Source organism: Poromitra crassiceps (genome assembly GCF_964638095.1).
Source record: "Poromitra crassiceps genome assembly, contig: HAP1_SCAFFOLD_162, whole genome shotgun sequence".
In the NCBI taxonomy this organism is placed as follows: domain Eukaryota; kingdom Metazoa; phylum Chordata; class Actinopteri; order Beryciformes; family Melamphaidae; genus Poromitra; species Poromitra crassiceps.
Window position 1 is genome coordinate 86,158 of NW_028152209.1, and position 24,390 is coordinate 110,547.

At 41.9% G+C, this 24,390-nt stretch overlaps 1 long non-coding RNA gene across 1 annotated transcript; it reads right to left on the reverse strand.

The window, feature by feature from the left end:
- Window positions 1-14,219: 14,219 nt before the first annotated feature.
- Window positions 14,220-21,238, reverse strand: LOC310770671. Its single transcript, XR_014552338.1, has 5 exons — window positions 21,168-21,238; window positions 19,636-19,756; window positions 19,120-19,276; window positions 17,364-17,456; window positions 14,220-16,197 (listed from the first exon to the last, which is right to left on the reverse strand). It is a non-coding gene; the product is annotated as an uncharacterized lncRNA (long non-coding RNA).
- Between the last annotated feature and the right edge of the window lie 3,152 nt (window positions 21,239-24,390).

The following is a 24,390-nucleotide window of genomic DNA, read 5'->3' on the forward strand; positions in this document are numbered from 1 at the left end:
TTTTTTTCCAAAGTCAGACTTGACACCAGAGAGGCTGAATACTGCACTGAGTCAATGCAGTCTTAGCCTCTCTGGTGTCAACACTCTGTCTGATTTTGGATTTTTTTTTTTTTTCCAAAATCAGACTTGACACCAGAGAGGCTGAATACCGCACTGAGTCAATGCGGTCTTAGCCTCTCTGGTGTCAACACTCTGTCTGATTTTGGATTTTTTTTTTTTTCCAAAATCAGACTTGACACCAGAGAGGCTGAATACCGCACTGAGTCAATGCGGTCTTAGCCTCTCTGGTGTCAACACTCTGTCTGATTTTGGATTTTTTTTTTTTTCAAAAATCAGACTTGACACCAGAGAGGCTGAATACCGCACTAAGTCGATGCGGTCTTAGCCTCTCTGGTCTCAACACTCTGTCTGATTTTGGATTTTTTTTTTTTTTTTCTAAAATCAGACTTGACACCAGAGAGGCTGAATACCGCACTGAGTCAATGCGGTCTTAGCCTCTCTGGTGTCAACACTCTGTCTGATTTTGGATTTTTTTTTTTTTCCAAAATCAGACTTGACACCAGAGAGGCTGAATACCGCACTGAGTCAATGCGGTCTTAGCCTCTCTGGTGTCAACACTCTGTCTGATTTTGGATTTTTTTTTTTTTTCAAAAATCAGACTTGACACCAGAGAGGCTGAATACCGCACTAAGTCGATGCGGTCTTAGCCTCTCTGGTGTCAACACTCTGTCTGATTTTGGATTTTTTTTTTTTTTCAAAAATCAGACTTGACACCAGAGAGGCTGAATACCGCACTGAGTCAATGCGGTCTTAGCCTCTCTGGTGTCAACACTCTGTCTGATTTTGAATTTTTTTTTTTTTCAAAAATCAGACTTGACACCAGAGAGGCTGAATACCGCACTAAGTCAATGCGGTCTTAGCCTCTCTGGTGTCAACACTGTCTGATTTTGGATTTTTTTTTTTTTTTCCAAAATCAGACTTGACACCAGAGAGGCTGAATACCGCACTGAGTCAATGCGGTCTTAGCCTCTCTGGTGTCAACACTCTGTCTGATTTTGGATTTTTTTTTTTTTTTTTCCAAAATCAGACTTGACACCAGAGAGGCTGAATACCCCACTGAGTCAATGCGGTCTTAGCCTCTCTGGTGTCAACACTCTGTCTGATTTTGGATTTTTTTTTTTTTTCCAAAGTCAGACTTGACACCAGAGAGGCTGAATACCGCACTGAGTCAATGCTGTCTTAGCCTCTCTGGTGTCAACACTCTGTCTGATTTTGGATTTTTTTTTTTTTTCCAAAATCAGACTTGACACCAGAGAGGCTGAATACCGCACTGAGTCAATGCTGTCTTAGCCTCTCTGGTGTCAACACTCTGTCTGATTTTGGATTTTTTTTTTTTTTCCAAAATCAGACTTGACACCAGAGAGGCTGAATACCGCACTGAGTCAATGCGGTCTTAGCCTCTCTGGTCTCAACACTCTGTCTGATTTTGGATTTTTTTTTTTTTTTTCCAAAATCAGACTTGACACCAGAGAGGCTGAATACCGCACTGACTGAATGCGCTCTTAGCCTCTCTGGTCTCAACACTCTGTCTGATTTTGGATTTTTTTTTTTTTTTTCTAAAATCAGACTTGACACCAGAGAGGCTGAATACCGCACTGAGTCAATGCGGTCTTAGCCTCTCTGGTGTCAACACTCTGTCTGATTTTGGATTTTTTATTTTTTTTTTCCCAAAATCAGACTTGACACCAGAGAGGCTGAATACCGCACTGAGTCAATGCGGTCTTAGCCTCTCTGGTCTCAACACTCTGTCTGATTTTGGATTTTTTTTTTTTTTTTCCAAAATCAGACTTGACACCAGAGAGGCTGAATACCGCACTGACTGAATGCGGTCTTAGCCTCTCTGGTCTCAACACTCTGTCTGATTTTGGATTTTTTTTTTTTTTTTTCCAAAATCAGACTTGACACCAGAGAGGCTGAATACCGCACTGAGTCAATGCGGTCTTAGCCTCTCTGGTCTCAACACTCTGTCTGATTTTGGATTTTTTTTTTTTTTTTCCAAAATCAGACTTGACACCAGAGAGGCTGAATACCGCACTGAGTCAATGCGGTCTTAGCCTCTCTGGTCTCAACACTCTGTCTGATTTTGGATTTTTTTTTCTTTTTTTCCAAAATCAGACTTGACACCAGAGAGGCTGAATACCGCACTGAGTCAATGCGGTCTTAGCCTCTCTGGTGTCAACACTCTGTCTGATTTTGGATTTTTTTTTTTTTTTTTTTCCAAAATCAGACTTGACACCAGAGAGGCTGAATACCGCACTGAGTCAATGCTGTCTTAGCATCTCTGGTGTCAACACTCTGTCTGATTTTGGATTTTTTTTTTTTTTTCCAAAATCAGACTTGACACCAGAGAGGCTGAATACCGCACTGAGTCAATGCTGTCTTAGCCTCTCTGGTGTCAACACTGTCTGATTTTGGATTTTTTTTTTTTTTCCAAAATCAGACTTGACACCAGAGAGGCTGAATACCGCACTGAGTCAATGCTGTCTTAGCCTCTCTGGTGTCAACACTCTGTCTGATTTTGGATTTTTTTTTTTTTTCCAAAATCAGACTTGACACCAGAGAGGCTGAATACCGCACTGAGTCAATGCGGTCTTAGCCTCTCTGGTCTCAACACTCTGTCTGATTTTGGATTTTTTTTTTTTTTTTCCAAAATCAGACTTGACACCAGAGAGGCTGAATACCGCACTGACTGAATGCGCTCTTAGCCTCTCTGGTGTCAACACTCTGTCTGATTTTGGATTTTTTTTTTTTTTCTAAAATCAGACTTGACACCAGAGAGGCTGAATACCGCACTGAGTCAATGCGGTCTTAGCCTCTCTGGTGTCAACACTCTGTCTGATTTTGGATTTTTTTTTTTTTTCCAAAGTCAGACTTGACACCAGAGAGGCTGAATACCGCACTGAGTCAATGCGGTCTTAGCCTCTCTGGTCTCAACACTCTGTCTGATTTTGGATTTTTTTTTTTTTTTTCTAAAATCAGACTTGACACCAGAGAGGCTGAATACCGCACTGAGTCAATGCGGTCTTAGCCTCTCTGGTCTCAACACTCTGTCTGATTTTGGATTTTTTTTTTTTTCCAAAATCAGACTTGACACCAGAGAGGCTGAATACCGCACTGAGTCAATGCGGTCTTAGCCTCTCTGGTCTCAACACTCTGTCTGATTTTGGATTTTTTTTTCTTTTTTTCCAAAATCAGACTTGACACCAGAGAGGCTGAATACCGCACTGAGTCAATGCGGTCTTAGCCTCTCTGGTGTCAACACTCTGTCTGATTTTGGATTTTTTTTTTTTTTTTTTTCCAAAATCAGACTTGACACCAGAGAGGCTGAATACCGCACTGAGTCAATGCTGTCTTAGCATCTCTGGTGTCAACACTCTGTCTGATTTTGGATTTTTTTTTTTTTTCCAAAATCAGACTTGACACCAGAGAGGCTGAATACCGCACTGAGTCAATGCTGTCTTAGCCTCTCTGGTGTCAACACTGTCTGATTTTGGATTTTTTTTTTTTTTCCAAAATCAGACTTGACACCAGAGAGGCTGAATACCGCACTGAGTCAATGCTGTCTTAGCCTCTCTGGTGTCAACACTCTGTCTGATTTTGGATTTTTTTTTTTTTTCCAAAATCAGACTTGACACCAGAGAGGCTGAATACCGCACTGAGTCAATGCGGTCTTAGCCTCTCTGGTCTCAACACTCTGTCTGATTTTGGATTTTTTTTTTTTTTTTCCAAAATCAGACTTGACACCAGAGAGGCTGAATACCGCACTGACTGAATGCGCTCTTAGCCTCTCTGGTGTCAACACTCTGTCTGATTTTGGATTTTTTTTTTTTTTCTAAAATCAGACTTGACACCAGAGAGGCTGAATACCGCACTGAGTCAATGCGGTCTTAGCCTCTCTGGTGTCAACACTCTGTCTGATTTTGGATTTTTTTTTTTTTTCCAAAGTCAGACTTGACACCAGAGAGGCTGAATACCGCACTGAGTCAATGCGGTCTTAGCCTCTCTGGTCTCAACACTCTGTCTGATTTTGGATTTTTTTTTTTTTTTTCTAAAATCAGACTTGACACCAGAGAGGCTGAATACCGCACTGAGTCAATGCGGTCTTAGCCTCTCTGGTCTCAACACTCTGTCTGATTTTGGATTTTTTTTTTTTTCCAAAATCAGACTTGACACCAGAGAGGCTGAATACCGCACTGAGTCAATGCGGTCTTAGCCTCTCTGGTCTCAACACTCTGTCTGATTTTGGATTTTTTTTTCTTTTTTTCCAAAATCAGACTTGACACCAGAGAGGCTGAATACCGCACTGAGTCAATGCGGTCTTAGCCTCTCTGGTGTCAACACTCTGTCTGATTTTGGATTTTTTTTTTTTTTTTTTTCCAAAATCAGACTTGACACCAGAGAGGCTGAATACCGCACTGAGTCAATGCTGTCTTAGCCTCTCTGGTGTCAACACTCTGTCTGATTTTGGATTTTTTTTTTTTTTCTAAAATCAGACTTGACACCAGAGAGGCTGAATACCGCACTGAGTCAATGCTGTCTTAGCCTCTCTGGTGTCAACACTCTGTCTGATTTTGGATTTTTTTTTTTTTTCCAAAGTCAGACTTGACACCAGAGAGGCTGAATACCGCACTGAGTCAATGCGGTCTTAGCCTCTCTGGTGTCAACACTCTGTCTGATTTTGGATTTTTTTTTTTTTTCCAAAGTCAGACTTGACACCAGAGAGGCTGAATACTGCACTGAGTCAATGCAGTCTTAGCCTCTCTGGTGTCAACACTCTGTCTGATTTTGGATTTTTTTTTTTTTTCCAAAATCAGACTTGACACCAGAGAGGCTGAATACCGCACTGAGTCAATGCGGTCTTAGCCTCTCTGGTGTCAACACTCTGTCTGATTTTGGATTTTTTTTTTTTTCCAAAATCAGACTTGACACCAGAGAGGCTGAATACCGCACTGAGTCAATGCGGTCTTAGCCTCTCTGGTGTCAACACTCTGTCTGATTTTGGATTTTTTTTTTTTTCAAAAATCAGACTTGACACCAGAGAGGCTGAATACCGCACTAAGTCGATGCGGTCTTAGCCTCTCTGGTCTCAACACTCTGTCTGATTTTGGATTTTTTTTTTTTTTTTCTAAAATCAGACTTGACACCAGAGAGGCTGAATACCGCACTGAGTCAATGCGGTCTTAGCCTCTCTGGTGTCAACACTCTGTCTGATTTTGGATTTTTTTTTTTTTCCAAAATCAGACTTGACACCAGAGAGGCTGAATACCGCACTGAGTCAATGCGGTCTTAGCCTCTCTGGTGTCAACACTCTGTCTGATTTTGGATTTTTTTTTTTTTTCAAAAATCAGACTTGACACCAGAGAGGCTGAATACCGCACTAAGTCGATGCGGTCTTAGCCTCTCTGGTGTCAACACTCTGTCTGATTTTGGATTTTTTTTTTTTTTCAAAAATCAGACTTGACACCAGAGAGGCTGAATACCGCACTGAGTCAATGCGGTCTTAGCCTCTCTGGTGTCAACACTCTGTCTGATTTTGAATTTTTTTTTTTTTCAAAAATCAGACTTGACACCAGAGAGGCTGAATACCGCACTAAGTCAATGCGGTCTTAGCCTCTCTGGTGTCAACACTGTCTGATTTTGGATTTTTTTTTTTTTTTCCAAAATCAGACTTGACACCAGAGAGGCTGAATACCGCACTGAGTCAATGCGGTCTTAGCCTCTCTGGTGTCAACACTCTGTCTGATTTTGGATTTTTTTTTTTTTTTTTCCAAAATCAGACTTGACACCAGAGAGGCTGAATACCCCACTGAGTCAATGCGGTCTTAGCCTCTCTGGTGTCAACACTCTGTCTGATTTTGGATTTTTTTTTTTTTTTCCAAAGTCAGACTTGACACCAGAGAGGCTGAATACCGCACTGAGTCAATGCTGTCTTAGCCTCTCTGGTGTCAACACTCTGTCTGATTTTGGATTTTTTTTTTTTTTTCCAAAATCAGACTTGACACCAGAGAGGCTGAATACCGCACTGAGTCAATGCTGTCTTAGCCTCTCTGGTGTCAACACTCTGTCTGATTTTGGATTTTTTTTTTTTTTCCAAAATCAGACTTGACACCAGAGAGGCTGAATACCGCACTGAGTCAATGCGGTCTTAGCCTCTCTGGTCTCAACACTCTGTCTGATTTTGGATTTTTTTTTTTTTTTTCCAAAATCAGACTTGACACCAGAGAGGCTGAATACCGCACTGACTGAATGCGCTCTTAGCCTCTCTGGTCTCAACACTCTGTCTGATTTTGGATTTTTTTTTTTTTTTTCTAAAATCAGACTTGACACCAGAGAGGCTGAATACCGCACTGAGTCAATGCGGTCTTAGCCTCTCTGGTGTCAACACTCTGTCTGATTTTGGATTTTTTTTTTTTTTTTTCCCAAAATCAGACTTGACACCAGAGAGGCTGAATACCGCACTGAGTCAATGCGGTCTTAGCCTCTCTGGTCTCAACACTCTGTCTGATTTTGGATTTTTTTTTTTTTTTTCCAAAATCAGACTTGACACCAGAGAGGCTGAATACCGCACTGACTGAATGCGGTCTTAGCCTCTCTGGTCTCAACACTCTGTCTGATTTTGGATTTTTTTTTTTTTTTTTCCAAAATCAGACTTGACACCAGAGAGGCTGAATACCGCACTGAGTCAATGCGGTCTTAGCCTCTCTGGTCTCAACACTCTGTCTGATTTTGGATTTTTTTTTTTTTTTTCCAAAATCAGACTTGACACCAGAGAGGCTGAATACCGCACTGAGTCAATGCGGTCTTAGCCTCTCTGGTCTCAACACTCTGTCTGATTTTGGATTTTTTTTTCTTTTTTTCCAAAATCAGACTTGACACCAGAGAGGCTGAATACCGCACTGAGTCAATGCGGTCTTAGCCTCTCTGGTGTCAACACTCTGTCTGATTTTGGATTTTTTTTTTTTTTTTTTTCCAAAATCAGACTTGACACCAGAGAGGCTGAATACCGCACTGAGTCAATGCTGTCTTAGCATCTCTGGTGTCAACACTCTGTCTGATTTTGGATTTTTTTTTTTTTTCCAAAATCAGACTTGACACCAGAGAGGCTGAATACCGCACTGAGTCAATGCTGTCTTAGCCTCTCTGGTGTCAACACTGTCTGATTTTGGATTTTTTTTTTTTTTCCAAAATCAGACTTGACACCAGAGAGGCTGAATACCGCACTGAGTCAATGCTGTCTTAGCCTCTCTGGTGTCAACACTCTGTCTGATTTTGGATTTTTTTTTTTTTTCCAAAATCAGACTTGACACCAGAGAGGCTGAATACCGCACTGAGTCAATGCGGTCTTAGCCTCTCTGGTCTCAACACTCTGTCTGATTTTGGATTTTTTTTTTTTTTTTCCAAAATCAGACTTGACACCAGAGAGGCTGAATACCGCACTGACTGAATGCGCTCTTAGCCTCTCTGGTGTCAACACTCTGTCTGATTTTGGATTTTTTTTTTTTTTCTAAAATCAGACTTGACACCAGAGAGGCTGAATACCGCACTGAGTCAATGCGGTCTTAGCCTCTCTGGTGTCAACACTCTGTCTGATTTTGGATTTTTTTTTTTTTTCCAAAGTCAGACTTGACACCAGAGAGGCTGAATACCGCACTGAGTCAATGCGGTCTTAGCCTCTCTGGTCTCAACACTCTGTCTGATTTTGGATTTTTTTTTTTTTTTTCTAAAATCAGACTTGACACCAGAGAGGCTGAATACCGCACTGAGTCAATGCGGTCTTAGCCTCTCTGGTCTCAACACTCTGTCTGATTTTGGATTTTTTTTTTTTCCAAAATCAGACTTGACACCAGAGAGGCTGAATACCGCACTGAGTCAATGCGGTCTTAGCCTCTCTGGTCTCAACACTCTGTCTGATTTTGGATTTTTTTTTCTTTTTTTCCAAAATCAGACTTGACACCAGAGAGGCTGAATACCGCACTGAGTCAATGCGGTCTTAGCCTCTCTGGTGTCAACACTCTGTCTGATTTTGGATTTTTTTTTTTTTTTTTTTCCAAAATCAGACTTGACACCAGAGAGGCTGAATACCGCACTGAGTCAATGCTGTCTTAGCATCTCTGGTGTCAACACTCTGTCTGATTTTGGATTTTTTTTTTTTTTCCAAAATCAGACTTGACACCAGAGAGGCTGAATACCGCACTGAGTCAATGCTGTCTTAGCCTCTCTGGTGTCAACACTCTGTCTGATTTTGGATTTTTTTTTTTTTTCCAAAATCAGACTTGACACCAGAGAGGCTGAATACCGCACTGAGTCAATGCTGTCTTAGCCTCTCTGGTGTCAACACTCTGTCTGATTTTGGATTTTTTTTTTTTTTCCAAAATCAGACTTGACACCAGAGAGGCTGAATACCGCACTGAGTCAATGCGGTCTTAGCCTCTCTGGTCTCAACACTCTGTCTGATTTTGGATTTTTTTTTTTTTTTTCTAAAATCAGACTTGACACCAGAGAGGCTGAATACCGCACTGAGTCAATGCGGTCTTAGCCTCTCTGGTCTCAACACTCTGTCTGATTTTGGATTTTTTTTTTTTTCCAAAATCAGACTTGACACCAGAGAGGCTGAATACCGCACTGAGTCAATGCGGTCTTAGCCTCTCTGGTCTCAACACTCTGTCTGATTTTGGATTTTTTTTTCTTTTTTTCCAAAATCAGACTTGACACCAGAGAGGCTGAATACCGCACTGAGTCAATGCGGTCTTAGCCTCTCTGGTGTCAACACTCTGTCTGATTTTGGATTTTTTTTTTTTTTTTTTTCCAAAATCAGACTTGACACCAGAGAGGCTGAATACCGCACTGAGTCAATGCTGTCTTAGCATCTCTGGTGTCAACACTCTGTCTGATTTTGGATTTTTTTTTTTTTTTCCAAAATCAGACTTGACACCAGAGAGGCTGAATACTGCACTGAGTCAATGCTGTCTTAGCCTCTCTGGTGTCAACACTCTGTCTGATTTTGGATTTTTTTTTTTTTTCCAAAATCAGACTTGACACCAGAGAGGCTGAATACCGCACTGAGTCAATGCTGTCTTAGCCTCTCTGGTGTCAACACTCTGTCTGATTTTGGATTTTTTTTTTTTTTCCAAAATCAGACTTGACACCAGAGAGGCTGAATACCGCACTGAGTCAATGCGGTCTTAGCCTCTCTGGTCTCAACACTCTGTCTGATTTTGGATTTTTTTTTTTTTTTTCCAAAATCAGACTTGACACCAGAGAGGCTGAATACCGCACTGACTGAATGCGCTCTTAGCCTCTCTGGTGTCAACACTCTGTCTGATTTTGGATTTTTTTTTTTTTTCTAAAATCAGACTTGACACCAGAGAGGCTGAATACCGCACTGAGTCAATGCGGTCTTAGCCTCTCTGGTGTCAACACTCTGTCTGATTTTGGATTTTTTTTTTCCAAAGTCAGACTTGACACCAGAGAGGCTGAATACCGCACTGAGTCAATGCTGTCTTAGCCTCTCTGGTGTCAACACTCTGTCTGATTTTGGATTTTTTTTTTTTTTCCAAAATCAGACTTGACACCAGAGAGGCTGAATACCGCACTGAGTCAATGCTGTCTTAGCCTCTCTGGTGTCAACACTCTGTCTGATTTTGGATTTTTTTTTTTTTTCCAAAATCAGACATGACACCAGAGAGGCTGAATACCGCACTGAGTCAATGCGGTCTTAGCCTCTCTGGTCTCAACACTCTGTCTGATTTTGGATTTTTTTTTTTTTTTTCCAAAATCAGACTTGACACCAGAGAGGCTGAATACTGCACTGACTGAATGCGCTCTTAGCCTCTCTGGTGTCAACACTCTGTCTGATTTTGGATTTTTTTTTTTTTTCTAAAATCAGACTTGACACCAGAGAGGCTGAATACCGCACTGAGTCAATGCGGTCTTAGCCTCTCTGGTGTCAACACTCTGTCTGATTTTGGATTTTTTTTTTTTTTCCAAAGTCAGACTTGACACCAGAGAGGCTGAATACCGCACTGAGTCAATGCGGTCTTAGCCTCTCTGGTCTCAACACTCTGTCTGATTTTGGATTTTTTTTTTTTTTTTTCTAAAATCAGACTTGACACCAGAGAGGCTGAATACCGCACTGAGTCAATGCGGTCTTAGCCTCTCTGGTGTCAACACTCTGTCTGATTTTGGATTTTTTTTTTTTTCCAAAATCAGACTTGACACCAGAGAGGCTGAATACCGCACTGAGTCAATGCGGTCTTAGCCTCTCTGGTGTCAACACTCTGTCTGATTTTGGATTTTTTTTTTTTTTCAAAAATCAGACTTGACACCAGAGAGGCTGAATACCGCACTAAGTCGATGCGGTCTTAGCCTCTCTGGTCTCAACACTCTGTCTGATTTTGGATTTTTTTTTTTTTTTTCTAAAATCAGACTTGACACCAGAGAGGCTGAATACCGCACTGAGTCAATGCGGTCTTAGCCTCTCTGGTGTCAACACTCTGTCTTATTTTGGATTTTTTTTTTTTTCCAAAATCAGACTTGACACCAGAGAGGCTGAATACCGCACTGAGTCAATGCGGTCTTAGCCTCTCTGGTGTCAACACTCTGTCTGATTTTGAATTTTTTTTTTTTTTCAAAAATCAGACTTGACACCAGAGAGGCTGAATACCGCACTAAGTCAATGCGGTCTTAGCCTCTCTGGTGTCAACACTGTCTGATTTTGGATTTTTTTTTTTTTTTTCCAAAATCAGACTTGACACCAGAGAGGCTGAATACCGCACTGAGTCAATGCGGTCTTAGCCTCTCTGGTGTCAACACTCTGTCTGATTTTGGATTTTTTTTTTTTTTTTTCCAAAATCAGACTTGACACCAGAGAGGCTGAATACCGCACTGAGTCAATGCGGTCTTAGCCTCTCTGGTCTCAACACTCTGTCTGATTTTGGATTTTTTTTTTTTTTTTTCCAAAATCAGACTTGACACCAGAGAGGCTGAATACCGCACTGAGTCAATGCGGTCTTAGCCTCTCTGGTCTCAACACTCTGCTGATTTTGGATTTTTTTTTTTTTTTTCCAAAATCAGACTTGACACCAGAGAGGCTGAATACCGCACTGACTGAATGCGGTCTTAGCCTCTCTGGTGTCAACACTCTGTCTGATTTTGGATTTTTTTTTTTTTTCTAAAATCAGACTTGACACCAGAGAGGCTGAATACCGCACTGAGTCAATGCGGTCTTAGCCTCTCTGGTGTCAACACTCTGTCTGATTTTGGATTTTTTTTTTTTTTCCAAAGTCAGACTTGACACCAGAGAGGCTGAATACCGCACTGAGTCAATGCGGTCTTAGCCTCTCTGGTCTCAACACTCTGTCTGATTTTGGATTTTTTTTTTTTTTTTTCTAAAATCAGACTTGACACCAGAGAGGCTGAATACCGCACTGAGTCAATGCGGTCTTAGCCTCTCTGGTCTCAACACTCTGTCTGATTTTGGATTTTTTTTTTTTTTTTTCCAAAATCAGACTTGACACCAGAGAGGCTGAATACCGCACTGAGTCAATGCGGTCTTAGCCTCTCTGGTCTCAACACTCTGTCTGATTTTGGATTTTTTTTTTTTTTTTCCAAAATCAGACTTGACACCAGAGAGGCTGAATACCGCACTGAGTCAATGCGGTCTTAGCCTCTCTGGTCTCAACACTCTGTCTGATTTTGGATTTTTTTTTCTTTTTTTCCAAAATCAGACTTGACACCAGAGAGGCTGAATACCGCACTGAGTCAATGCGGTCTTAGCCTCTCTGGTGTCAACACTCTGTCTGATTTTGGATTTTTTTTTTTTTTTTTTTCCAAAATCAGACTTGACACCAGAGAGGCTGAATACCGCACTGAGTCAATGCTGTCTTAGCATCTCTGGTGTCAACACTCTGTCTGATTTTGGATTTTTTTTTTTTTTTCCAAAATCAGACTTGACACCAGAGAGGCTGAATACCGCACTGAGTCAATGCTGTCTTAGCCTCTCTGGTGTCAACACTCTGTCTGATTTTGGATTTTTTTTTTTTTTCCAAAGTCAGACTTGACACCAGAGAGGCTGAATACCGCACTGAGTCAATGCGGTCTTAGCCTCTCTGGTCTCAACACTCTGTCTGATTTTGGATTTTTTTTTTTTTTTTTCTAAAATCAGACTTGACACCAGAGAGGCTGAATACCGCACTGAGTCAATGCGGTCTTAGCCTCTCTGGTCTCAACACTCTGTCTGATTTTGGATTTTTTTTTTTTTTTTTCCAAAATCAGACTTGACACCAGAGAGGCTGAATACCGCACTGAGTCAATGCGGTCTTAGCCTCTCTGGTCTCAACACTCTGTCTGATTTTGGATTTTTTTTTTTTTTTTCCAAAATCAGACTTGACACCAGAGAGGCTGAATACCGCACTGAGTCAATGCGGTCTTAGCCTCTCTGGTCTCAACACTCTGTCTGATTTTGGATTTTTTTTTCTTTTTTTCCAAAATCAGACTTGACACCAGAGAGGCTGAATACCGCACTGAGTCAATGCGGTCTTAGCCTCTCTGGTGTCAACACTCTGTCTGATTTTGGATTTTTTTTTTTTTTTTTTTCCAAAATCAGACTTGACACCAGAGAGGCTGAATACCGCACTGAGTCAATGCTGTCTTAGCATCTCTGGTGTCAACACTCTGTCTGATTTTGGATTTTTTTTTTCCAAAATCAGACTTGACACCAGAGAGGCTGAATACCGCACTGAGTCAATGCTGTCTTAGCCTCTCTGGTGTCAACACTCTGTCTGATTTTGGATTTTTTTTTTTTTTCCAAAATCAGACTTGACACCAGAGAGGCTGAATACCGCACTGAGTCAATGCGGTCTTAGCCTCTCTGGTCTCAACACTCTGTCTGATTTTGGATTTTTTTTTTTTTTTTCCAAAATCAGACTTGACACCAGAGAGGCTGAATACCGCACTGACTGAATGCGGTCTTAGCCTCTCTGGTGTCAACACTCTGTCTGATTTTGGATTTTTTTTTTTTTTCTAAAATCAGACTTGACACCAGAGAGGCTGAATACCACACTGAGTCAATGCGGTCTTAGCCTCTCTGGTGTCAACACTCTGTCTGATTTTGGATTTTTTTTTTTTTTCCAAAGTCAGACTTGACACCAGAGAGGCTGAATACCGCACTGAGTCAATGCTGTCTTAGCCTCTCTGGTGTCAACACTCTGTCTGATTTTGGATTTTTTTTTTTTTTCCAAAATCAGACTTGACACCAGAGAGGCTGAATACCGCACTGAGTCAATGCGGTCTTAGCCTCTCTGGTCTCAACACTCTGTCTGATTTTGGATTTTTTTTTTTTTTTCCAAAATCAGACTTGACACCAGAGAGGCTGAATACCGCACTGACTGAATGCGGTCTTAGCCTCTCTGGTCTCAACACTCTGTCTGATTTTGGATTTTTTTTTTTTTTTTCTAAAATCAGACTTGACACCAGAGAGGCTGAATACCGCACTGAGTCAATGCGGTCTTAGCCTCTCTGGTGTCAACACTCTGTCTGATTTTGGATTTTTTTTTTTTTTTTCCCAAAATCAGACTTGACACCAGAGAGGCTGAATACCGCACTGAGTCAACACTCAAAAAAATGATTTGTAAGATTTACTTAATGAAATCTCTGCGACTATTTGCACGGCGATTTTCAAGTACATTTTAGTGCTGAAATACTAAGTACAACTCACTTGCCAGTATCAAGTAAGATCTACTTAAAACCTTTAAGTAAATGTTATTTAAAACTATCAAGTAAATCTTATTCATCTGTATTGTTCTCTGTTTGACATTTTAATTACTTAATAATTACTCACTATAATTAGACCCTTCTCAAGGGGGCCATTTTGTGTCGAAAAGGCAGGGTAAACACAGGTGTAAGCAAAACACTAATGAGGGTTTCCAACTTCCATGATTGGAATTTGGAAATCCTCATTAGTGTTTTGCTTGCACCTGTGTTTATTCTGCCTTTTCGACACAAAATGGCCCCCGTGAGAAGGGTCTATTATGTAAATGTTTTTACATGTTTTCCATAAATGTTACCAAATATTCACAAATCACAACTAAAATACCATTTAACAATTTATTTTTTTCCCAACAATGAATCACCAACGTTTACATCACATGTGACATCTGGAAACATCTACTTAAGGTGCATTCCGTAAAACCTTCCAAATGGTTGAAACAACAAAACCGTGGAATTAGCTTGACCAGGGATGCAAACATGGATAATGAAAAAGGTGACATACCAGGGCAGACACAAGACCACTCAAAAATCATTCACTTAAAGGGATAGTTCGGTTTGTTTGAAGTGGGGTCCTATCAGCTAGTTCCATACACTAACTGAAATAGGTACAGTGTTCTGGACGCTGAGCACACCGTTTATCGAGACCCAGCACTCTGAAGCAGCAGCCTCCAGACCTCTGTCTCTCTAGTAGATGGGGCCAAGAACTAAAACGTAATTTAGCCACCTAAAACAACGGCCACCTAAACAAATCGATATATGTGTACATGTACGCTCTATTTTGACAATTTTCAGCGCTTTACTTTTCTGCCAAACAGCCTTCTCATTTGGTACTACTTTTTCTCCCAACCGTACACCTGCCGTATTCCTCCGCTAAATGCCTGCACAGAGCCGCAGCGCTGGATTACTCCGCAGATCAGCTGTTATTTTGGGTTATTTCTCCCGGCTTGTTAGTGAAGACAACAAATAGAATAAAATATGAGTGATTTTGATAGCGAGGACGATATGCCATTCACCTTGGTGACAAATACAATTATGAACCAGAGAGACTAATATACAGAAGAGGAACTTTTGCAGAGAGAGAGTGAACAGGCAGAAAGAGAGATACGAGGAACTGCCATAATATGCTGCCTAAATGCCGGGGTGTCCTGCAGACCTTTTTCACCATTCCCAGGATGAATTGGGGAAAACGTCCCAGACGTGAGAGGCCAGGTGACTTGTTGTCTCTAAAGTAAGTCAGTGTTTTGTCTCTCTTCTAAGCCTTCCTGTTTTGTAAACCGTGGCTCTGTGTTCTGTTCAGGTGTTTAGCGGAGGAATACGGTAGTTCTACGGTTGGGAGGAAATAGTGCCGAATGAGAGGGCTGTTTGACGGTAAAGTAAAGTGCTCAAAATTGTCAAAATAGAGCTTGCATCAATGATATTGATTTGTTTAGGTGGGCGTTGTTTTAGGTGGCTAAATTACGTTTTAGTTCTTGGCCCCGTGTGCTAGAGAGACAGAGCTGTGGAGGCTGTTGCTTCAGAGTGCTGGGTCTCGATAGACGGTGCGCTCAGCGTCCAGAACACTGTACCTATTTCAGTTAGTGTATGCAACTAGCTGATAGGACCCCACTTCAAACAAACCAAACTATCCCTTTAAGTGCCCTAATCATAGCGACCATAAATGTTCTGACTCTCTAAAACAGTGATTCTCAAAGTGGGGTCCTGGGGACCCCCACGGGTCCTTAAGAAGATCCCCATCAAAAAGCGAGACATTATTTTACTATAATTCCATCCAAAAGTAATACAATGACAGAATGTATGACTATTTTGGTCATGGATTTTCGTACACTTTCTGTAATAAAACATCAAAAGCAAAAATTGTATCAGATGGTGGACCCTGGGACAAAAACTTATCAAATGTGGTCCATGGTCTAATTTGTGTCATGTAGGGGTCCTTGATGTGAAAACGTTTGAAAACCACTGCTCTAAAAGATCTGTTGGATCTGGTCAAATATGTCCAGGACTTGACTTTGGAAACATTTTACAGAAAAGCAGACACTTGAATGAACATTCAGTTACAGCAAAAAAACAACCATTCTATATCAGATGCATGTGTTATTGATTAATGTCTGTCATGACATTGGAAAGTCCACAAGCTGCTGTATGCGAGACGAGGGTCCAATGCAGGTGAATTGTTACAGTCTTTTGCAAGATGGAGAAGTGATTTGAGGCGTACCAGCAGCAGATTGTACAGTACTTGCCATGGCGACAGCAGTACTGTCGCATCCTGACATCTCCTTGCCCTCAAGAAGGACGGATACATCCACTGGCTCCTCTCGATCAGCACCATGGACGACCAGGATCTTGAGGATGTGTTGAGTGGCATCACTGCGACTGTCCCCCTCATACAATTGACAAGAAAAAAGAAGACAATTCAGTTGAGAAACAAATAATACAAAATACAGTGATTGAATCATTTGAAGTGATTACATTGTCAGGGCAGAATGAACACATACAGTAGTGTTAAAAATGACCTTTATTAAACATAGCTCAGATTATGTTAAATTGTGTCAAATCTACAGTAAGTTCACGCTGTGATGCTTTTACAGTAAGCCAGCATTCATAAAATATTTGCAGAACATGGCACAAGGCACAAGGCTGCATTCCAGATGGTAGCCCCTGCATACATGTTGCTTTCAGCCAATCGTGTGCCTCTGCACCTTAATTGGCCTTTTACATTGTCACCTTTAGCTGTGTAAAGCCATGCCATGTCGAGCTGATTTCAGTTTCCATTACAATTTTTTTTATGTGCCAAGCCATGCCGAGCTGCGATCGAGATGGACCTTCTCTGGAATGGGACCAAAGCACACTAGACCCACCTCGAGCGGGTTGCAAAATTGCAAGCGAGCTGCAGCAACGCCTCAGTCAACCCTCGACGACCTCCCTCCTCCCCCTCAAATAAACAGCTGTGTTGCAGGATAGGTTGTAATAGCAAACTCTCCTGTCTCTCTCCAGAGTGGAGAGAGCAGAGAGAAAGGTGTGTTTAAAAGCCTCTCAAGTGTTCTTTTGTAGCTTCTAATAATGAAATCTCTGTGGTTTGATGTTTAATTTGTCTCGTGTGTTTCGGTTTGTACTTTCAGATATCTGCTTCATTTTACTGTACCATTTCCTGATCACATGAGCCATGCCTTTGGCCCCATGTCCATCTCGGGCAAGGCTCGGCGCATTTAAAGTGGTAAAGGAAACATAAACCAGGGCGACATGGTTTAGCTCAAGTGGCCAAAGGGGCCAATGGAAAAGGCCCACCTATGGCTTTGTAACCGTAGAGCACGTTTAATTTTTGTGATTGTACTTAATTTGAATCAATGAAATTGAGTTTGTTCTTTCAGATGATACAGTACGATTTTTTATTTTTTTTATCTGCCATTTGGGCCATTGCTGAGTGTAATATCTCCATCCCTTCCCTCCATCCCTTCGTCTGCCTTCCTCTCTTACCGTTAATTTGGATTTTAAATGATAACAAATTTACATTTTAAAGTGTTAAAAAAATCATGCATTACCTGGCATTCGTCAAAAAGTTCCTCTTCTTTCTCGCCAAGGTACAGTATGAGGGTGGAGATAACGGCTTCATGTCTCATCTCAATGCTTTGGTTCTGTGAACAGAGCACAACAAATATTGTGTCAATACTGAACCATTATTCATACACGATGAACTGTCAAGAGAGAACACAACATGTGATTTGAGTGCACAGAGCAAGTAGCCTGGTAAACCAGCCCGTCACGTGAACTCACATTTCATTTGGTTCTGCGTGACGGTCTGGCTCCGACGCCATGGGGGGGGTTTAGCAGGGGCGGGAGCATGGGCGGGCGTAGTTGCCTTGACAGACAACTCCTTCAGCCAATCAGCGTCGGATCCAATCAAACCGAAATCCACTCGGGAGAATGGCAAAAACATATTTTCCGCCAAGAAACTCTGCGGTTGCGGCGATACTCCTGTACTTGTTTAATTGTTGTTATTGAGTCTATTTCTGCAATAACTGCACTTTATGGCTGTTTAAACTAGACAAATGCTGACATTACTCCTCAAGACGATCAGGCAAGGAGGCGGCCATTACTGTTTTGTTAGTGCAGTGCTAGTGGCGTTCCTGATTGGCCAACTTGCGCTGTCAATCACAGCAGAGTCGCTGATTGGCTCTTCCGCTCTTCCGCTTCTGCTAAACCCCCCCACTGGCGTCGGGGCCAGACCGTCACGCAGAACCAAATGAAATGTGAGTTCGGGGTACGGGGCAAAGAACTAAAACGTAATTTAGCCACCTAAAACAACGCCCACCTAAACAAATGGATATCTGTGTACATGCACGCTCTATTTTGAACAATTTTCAGCGCTTTACTTTTCTGCCAAACAGCGGTCTCATTCGGCACTGCTTTTTCTCCCAACTGTACAACTACCGTATTCCTCCGCTGAAAATAATAATAATAATGGCACCCTTTTGCGGTTATGTAATCGCACGTGCTGACATCGCGATTGCGATTAGATAAATCGTGCAGCACTATAAAGCACTGGGGGGGGAAAGATGGTGGAGGAAAAAGTTGCGGAAATCTGGACAAAATCATATCTACGGGGGGTGCAGTGGTGCGCGCTGTCGCATCACAGCTTGAAGGTCCTGGGTTCTATTCCCACCTGGGACGCTGTGAACGCTGAAGGAATGCGTGCCCGTCCGCATGTCCTCGAGTGCCCACCGCCCGGGTGGGGTCGTCAAAAGGGCCTTTCTGTGTGGAGTTTGCATGTTCTCCCCGTGCCTCCCGGGGGTTTCCTTCATGTAGGAACCCCCTTCACCAAAACATGCAATATCCTGGTTGCTAATGTGGTTCCTCCTCTGGTCGTTAAGGGCGCCTGCAGAGGGAGGGGAACTGGTTGGAATAGCGTGAACCTCCCACGTGCCATGTCCTACCAGTGAAGCTTCCCCTGTCAGGTGAAAAGAAGCGGCTGGCTAACTGCCCATGTCTCGGAGGAAGCATGGAGCCAGTTTCGGCTCTCCCCAGATCGGCAGAGGGTGGAGTAGCAACCAGGATAAAGTAATTAACTTAGCACTAATGGGGGATAAAAATGGGATAAAAAATCGGGGGGGGGAAATATATATAAAAAAAAAAAAAAAAAAGTACTCTTTCAGTATTTAATGAGTGTACTCTAATTTATTTTTAAATTACTTAAAATGCCCATCCCTACTAATGAAACACCGTGAACGTGTTGCTCAAAGACACTTCAGCAGGCAGGAACTTGAACCAAAATAACCACAACCCAAGAGCCAAACTCACCGTGCCTGATGGTGAGGGCGCCGCTCAGGTGATTGGTCAGGTGTCCGGTCAGGTGGTTGGTCAGGTGTGTGGTGGTGCCACCCGCGGAGCCCTGCCCCCTCTGGCTCAGCGTGGAGATGAACAGGAACGGCTGCTTGGCTCCTCCTCGTCCCAGGCCCTGGCGCCGGGAGATGACATCATCACCACGAGGAACACACAACAGTCTTTAGTTTTCAGTGTTTCAAAAGTACTGCTCACTGTTTAGCGGCCATTTTCAGTGGAACGCCATTATAATGGCTTTAAACCCTGACATGAATATTAGCCATTACTCATAGAGAAAATTACAATGAAACAAGATAGAAACGTATAGAAACATAATAGTACTGTTTCAGTATTTAATGAGTGTAATCAAATTTATTTTTAAATGACTTAAAATGGCCATACCTACTAATGAAACACTGTGAACGTGTTGCTCAAAGACACTTCAGCAGGCATGAACTTGAACCTAAATAACCACAACACGAGAGCCGAACTCACCGTGCCTGATGGTGAGGGCGCCGCTCAGGTGTGTGGTGGTGCCACCCGCAGAGCCCTGCCCCCTCTGGCTCAGCGTGGAGATGAACGGGAACGGCTGCTTGGCTCCTCCTCGTCCCAGGCCCTGGCGCCGGGAGATGACATCATCAATTTTTGTATAGCTTATACAGAAGCCAGCCAATATTTTGAGTTTATCTAAAAAAAAACAGGACTTTATTTTATAGGAATTTATTTTATTCTTATTAGTCTTTTTTTTGTAGCCATTCCTTGAATCCTTGAAGTCCGATTTTTGTATAACCTACAGCAGCCAATATTTTAATATTTTAAGTTGATCTCAGGACTCTTATATTTTATTTTACTGTAGATTATTTTATTTTATTCTGTCTTATTTTTGTAGCCATTTCTTGAATCCGTTAAGTCCGATTTTTGTATAGCCTACAGCAGCCAATATTTTGAGGTTGATCTCAACAAAGCCAAGGCTTTTATTTTTATTTTACCATAGTTTATTTTTATTATTTTGGATTATTTATTTATCTGTGAATGGCTGTAATTTATATGATGTGATTACTTGATTATTGCACATCCATGTTTGAGGTTTGTTTGAATAAAAAAGAAAATCATTGAAAATGCACGCAGGCCCACAAACAGGAATTACATAGAAAGCCTATAGCCCACCGTTTCTCCTTGATGATGTTGTGCTGGGTCAACCTGTAAATTAACAGACACAATGTGTGATCTGAACTATGTTTTTCAATGGCCAACATTTCCTCTCCATAACTCTGAAAGGCACCTGGTTGTCATGGACACACACACACCTGCACACTCCCCCACTCTCTCTCTCCTCTGTCATTGTGTGCAGTAAGTGAGTGGGACAGCCTGGCTTAATTATTAAGTGAAATGCAGCATGCGGTTCACGCTGTGTGTGTGTGCGAGAGAGAGGGAGAGAAAGACAGACAGAGAGAGCCATGTGCGATCCTACAGCCTGTCCAGGGATAACGTTAGCTCCTCCGCAGCATGCGGTTGTCGTGTGTGAGAGAGAGAGAGAGAGAGAGAGAGAGAGAGAGAGAGAGAGAGAGAGAGAGAGAGAGAGAGAGAGAGAGCTCCTACAGCCTTTCCAGGGATAACGTTAGCTCCTCCGCAGCATGCGGTTGTCGTGTGTGTGCGAGAGAGAGAGAAAGACAAACGGAGAGAGCGCGCTCCTACTGCCTTTCCAGGGATAACGTTAGCTCCTCCGCAGCATGCGGTTCACGTCGTGTGTGTGCCAGAGAGAGAGAGAGAGAGAGCCGCCACGGTAGTGAACGGAGAGTTGGAGAGCGGACTGACAAAGAGTTCCTTCCACTCGACTACAGACGGCTAAACTGTGAATTGTTTGACCCTGCAATGGCGGGCGGAAAACATGCTGACTGAGGGCTGCAGTAACATCAACGTGCATTTATGTGATTAAAATACAAACAGTAACATATCACCAAGTATCACAACGCACTATGCCCAATTATTATCGTCACAAACCTGATTAAACAGAAAGCCAAACTTACCTTGCAGCCACTCGAAAAATGTGAACAGCTACAACCACCTGTCCCTCCAACTGCACGTGCATGAAACCGGATACCGGAAAGAGAACTGTCTCGTGCAAATGCGCATGCGTGGATTCAATAAAAATATGCTTGATTAAAATTTACCTACTGTTTTTAAGATTATGTATGTAAATATTATTATGTATTATGTAAGTAAATATTACGCAAACATTCTTACAAAAATGTACCCATTCCACACAGTTAATTTACTTACTGTTTTTAGGATTATGTATGTAAATATTATTATGTATTATGTAAGTAAATATTACGCAAACATACTTACTAAAATGTACCCATCCCACACATTTAATGTATTTTCAAGAATAAAATGTGTACATATTACAAAATAATATTTAGAAATTATACTTCCTAATGTTACTAAGTAGAAATTATGTCAGTTCTTTACTAAACATTACTACACCATGCAGTAAATTCTTTCAGTGAATGCGGTCTTAGCCTCTCTGGTCTCAACACTCTGTCTGATTTTGGATTTTTTTTTTTTTTTTCCAAAATCAGACTTGACACCAGAGAGGCTGAATACCGCACTGACTGAATGCGGTCTTAGCCTCTCTGGTCTCAACACTCTGTCTGATTTTGGATTTTTTTTTTTTTTTTTCCAAAATCAGACTTGACACCAGAGAGGCTGAATACCGCACTGAGTCAATGCGGTCTTAGCCTCTCTGGTCTCAACACTCTGTCTGATTTTGGATTTTTTTTTTTTTTTTCCAAAATCAGACTTGACACCAGAGAGGCTGAATACCGCACTGAGTCAATGCGGTCTTAGCCTCTCTGGTCTCAACACTCTGTCTGATTTTGGATTTTTTTTTCTTTTTTTCCAAAATCAGACTTGACACCAGAGAGGCTGAATACCGCACTGAGTCAATGCGGTCTTAGCCTCTCTGGTGTCAACACTCTGTCTGATTTTGGATTTTTTTTTTTTTTTTTTTCCAAAATCAGACTTGACACCAGAGAGGCTGAATACCGCACTGAGTCAATGCTGTCTTAGCATCTCTGGTGTCAACACTCTGTCTGATTTTGGATTTTTTTTTTTTTTCCAAAATCAGACTTGACACCAGAGAGGCTGAATACCGCACTGAGTCAATGCTGTCTTAGCCTCTCTGGTGTCAACACTCTGTCTGATTTTGGATTTTTTTTTTTTTTCCAAAATCAGACTTGACACCAGAGAGGCTGAATACCGCACTGAGTCAATGCTGTCTTAGCCTCTCTGGTGTCAACACTCTGTCTGATTTTGGATTTTTTTTTTTTTTCCAAAATCAGACTTGACACCAGAGAGGCTGAATACCGCACTGAGTCAATGCGGTCTTAGCCTCTCTGGTCTCAACACTCTGTCTGATTTTGGATTTTTTTTTTTTTTTTCCAAAATCAGACTTGACACCAGAGAGGCTGAATACCGCACTGACTGAATGCGCTCTTAGCCTCTCTGGTCTCAACACTCTGTCTGATTTTGGATTTTTTTTTTTTTTTTCTAAAATCAGACTTGACACCAGAGAGGCTGAATACCGCACTGAGTCAATGCGGTCTTAGCCTCTCTGGTGTCAACACTCTGTCTGATTTTGGATTTTTTATTTTTTTTTCCCAAAATCAGACTTGACACCAGAGAGGCTGAATACCGCACTGAGTCAATGCGGTCTTAGCCTCTCTGGTCTCAACACTCTGTCTGATTTTGGATTTTTTTTTTTTTTTTCCAAAATCAGACTTGACACCAGAGAGGCTGAATACCGCACTGACTGAATGCGGTCTTAGCCTCTCTGGTCTCAACACTCTGTCTGATTTTGGATTTTTTTTTTTTTTTTTCCAAAATCAGACTTGACACCAGAGAGGCTGAATACCGCACTGAGTCAATGCGGTCTTAGCCTCTCTGGTCTCAACACTCTGTCTGATTTTGGATTTTTTTTTTTTTTTTCCAAAATCAGACTTGACACCAGAGAGTGGTAAATGGTAAATGGTCTGCATTTATATAGCGCTTTTATCCAAAGCGCTTTACAATGAGTAGATAGTCTACATTCACCCATTCATACACCAATGGCGGCAGGCTGCCACGCAGGGTGCCTACACACCATCGGGAGCAATTTGGGGTTAAGTGTCTTGCCCAAGGACACAACGACAGCAGCTGGGAGGGAGCGGGGATCGAACCGCCAACCCTTGCGTCATTGGCCGACCCGCTCTACCTCCTGAGCTAAAGCCGTCCCTAGAGAGGCTGAATACCGCACTGAGTCAATGCGGTCTTAGCCTCTCTGGTCTCAACACTCTGTCTGATTTGGGATTTTTTTTTTTTTCCAAAATCAGACTTGACACCAGAGAGGCTGAATACCGCACTGAGTCAATGCGGTCTTAGCCTCTCTGGTCTCAACACTCTGTCTGATTTTGGATTTTTTTTTCTTTTTTTCCAAAATCAGACTTGACACCAGAGAGGCTGAATACCGCACTGAGTCAATGCGGTCTTAGCCTCTCTGGTGTCAACACTCTGTCTGATTTTGGATTTTTTTTTTTTTTTTTTTCCAAAATCAGACTTGACACCAGAGAGGCTGAATACCGCACTGAGTCAATGCTGTCTTAGCATCTCTGGTGTCAACACTCTGTCTGATTTTGGATTTTTTTTTTTTTTCCAAAATCAGACTTGACACCAGAGAGGCTGAATACCGCACTGAGTCAATGCTGTCTTAGCGTCTCTGGTGTCAACACTCTGTCTGATTTTGGATTTTTTTTTTTTTTCCAAAATCAGACTTGACACCAGAGAGGCTGAATACCGCACTGAGTCAATGCTGTCTTAGCCTCTCTGGTGTCAACACTCTGTCTGATTTTGGATTTTTTTTTTTTTTCCAAAATCAGACTTGACACCAGAGAGGCTGAATACCGCACTGAGTCAATGCGGTCTTAGCCTCTCTGGTCTCAACACTCTGTCTGATTTTGGATTTTTTTTTTTTTTTTCCAAAATCAGACTTGACACCAGAGAGGCTGAATACCGCACTGACTGAATGCGCTCTTAGCCTCTCTGGTGTCAACACTCTGTCTGATTTTGGATTTTTTTTTTTTTTCTAAAATCAGACTTGACACCAGAGAGGCTGAATACCGCACTGAGTCAATGCGGTCTTAGCCTCTCTGGTGTCAACACTCTGTCTGATTTTGGATTTTTTTTTTTTTTCCAAAATCAGACTTGACACCA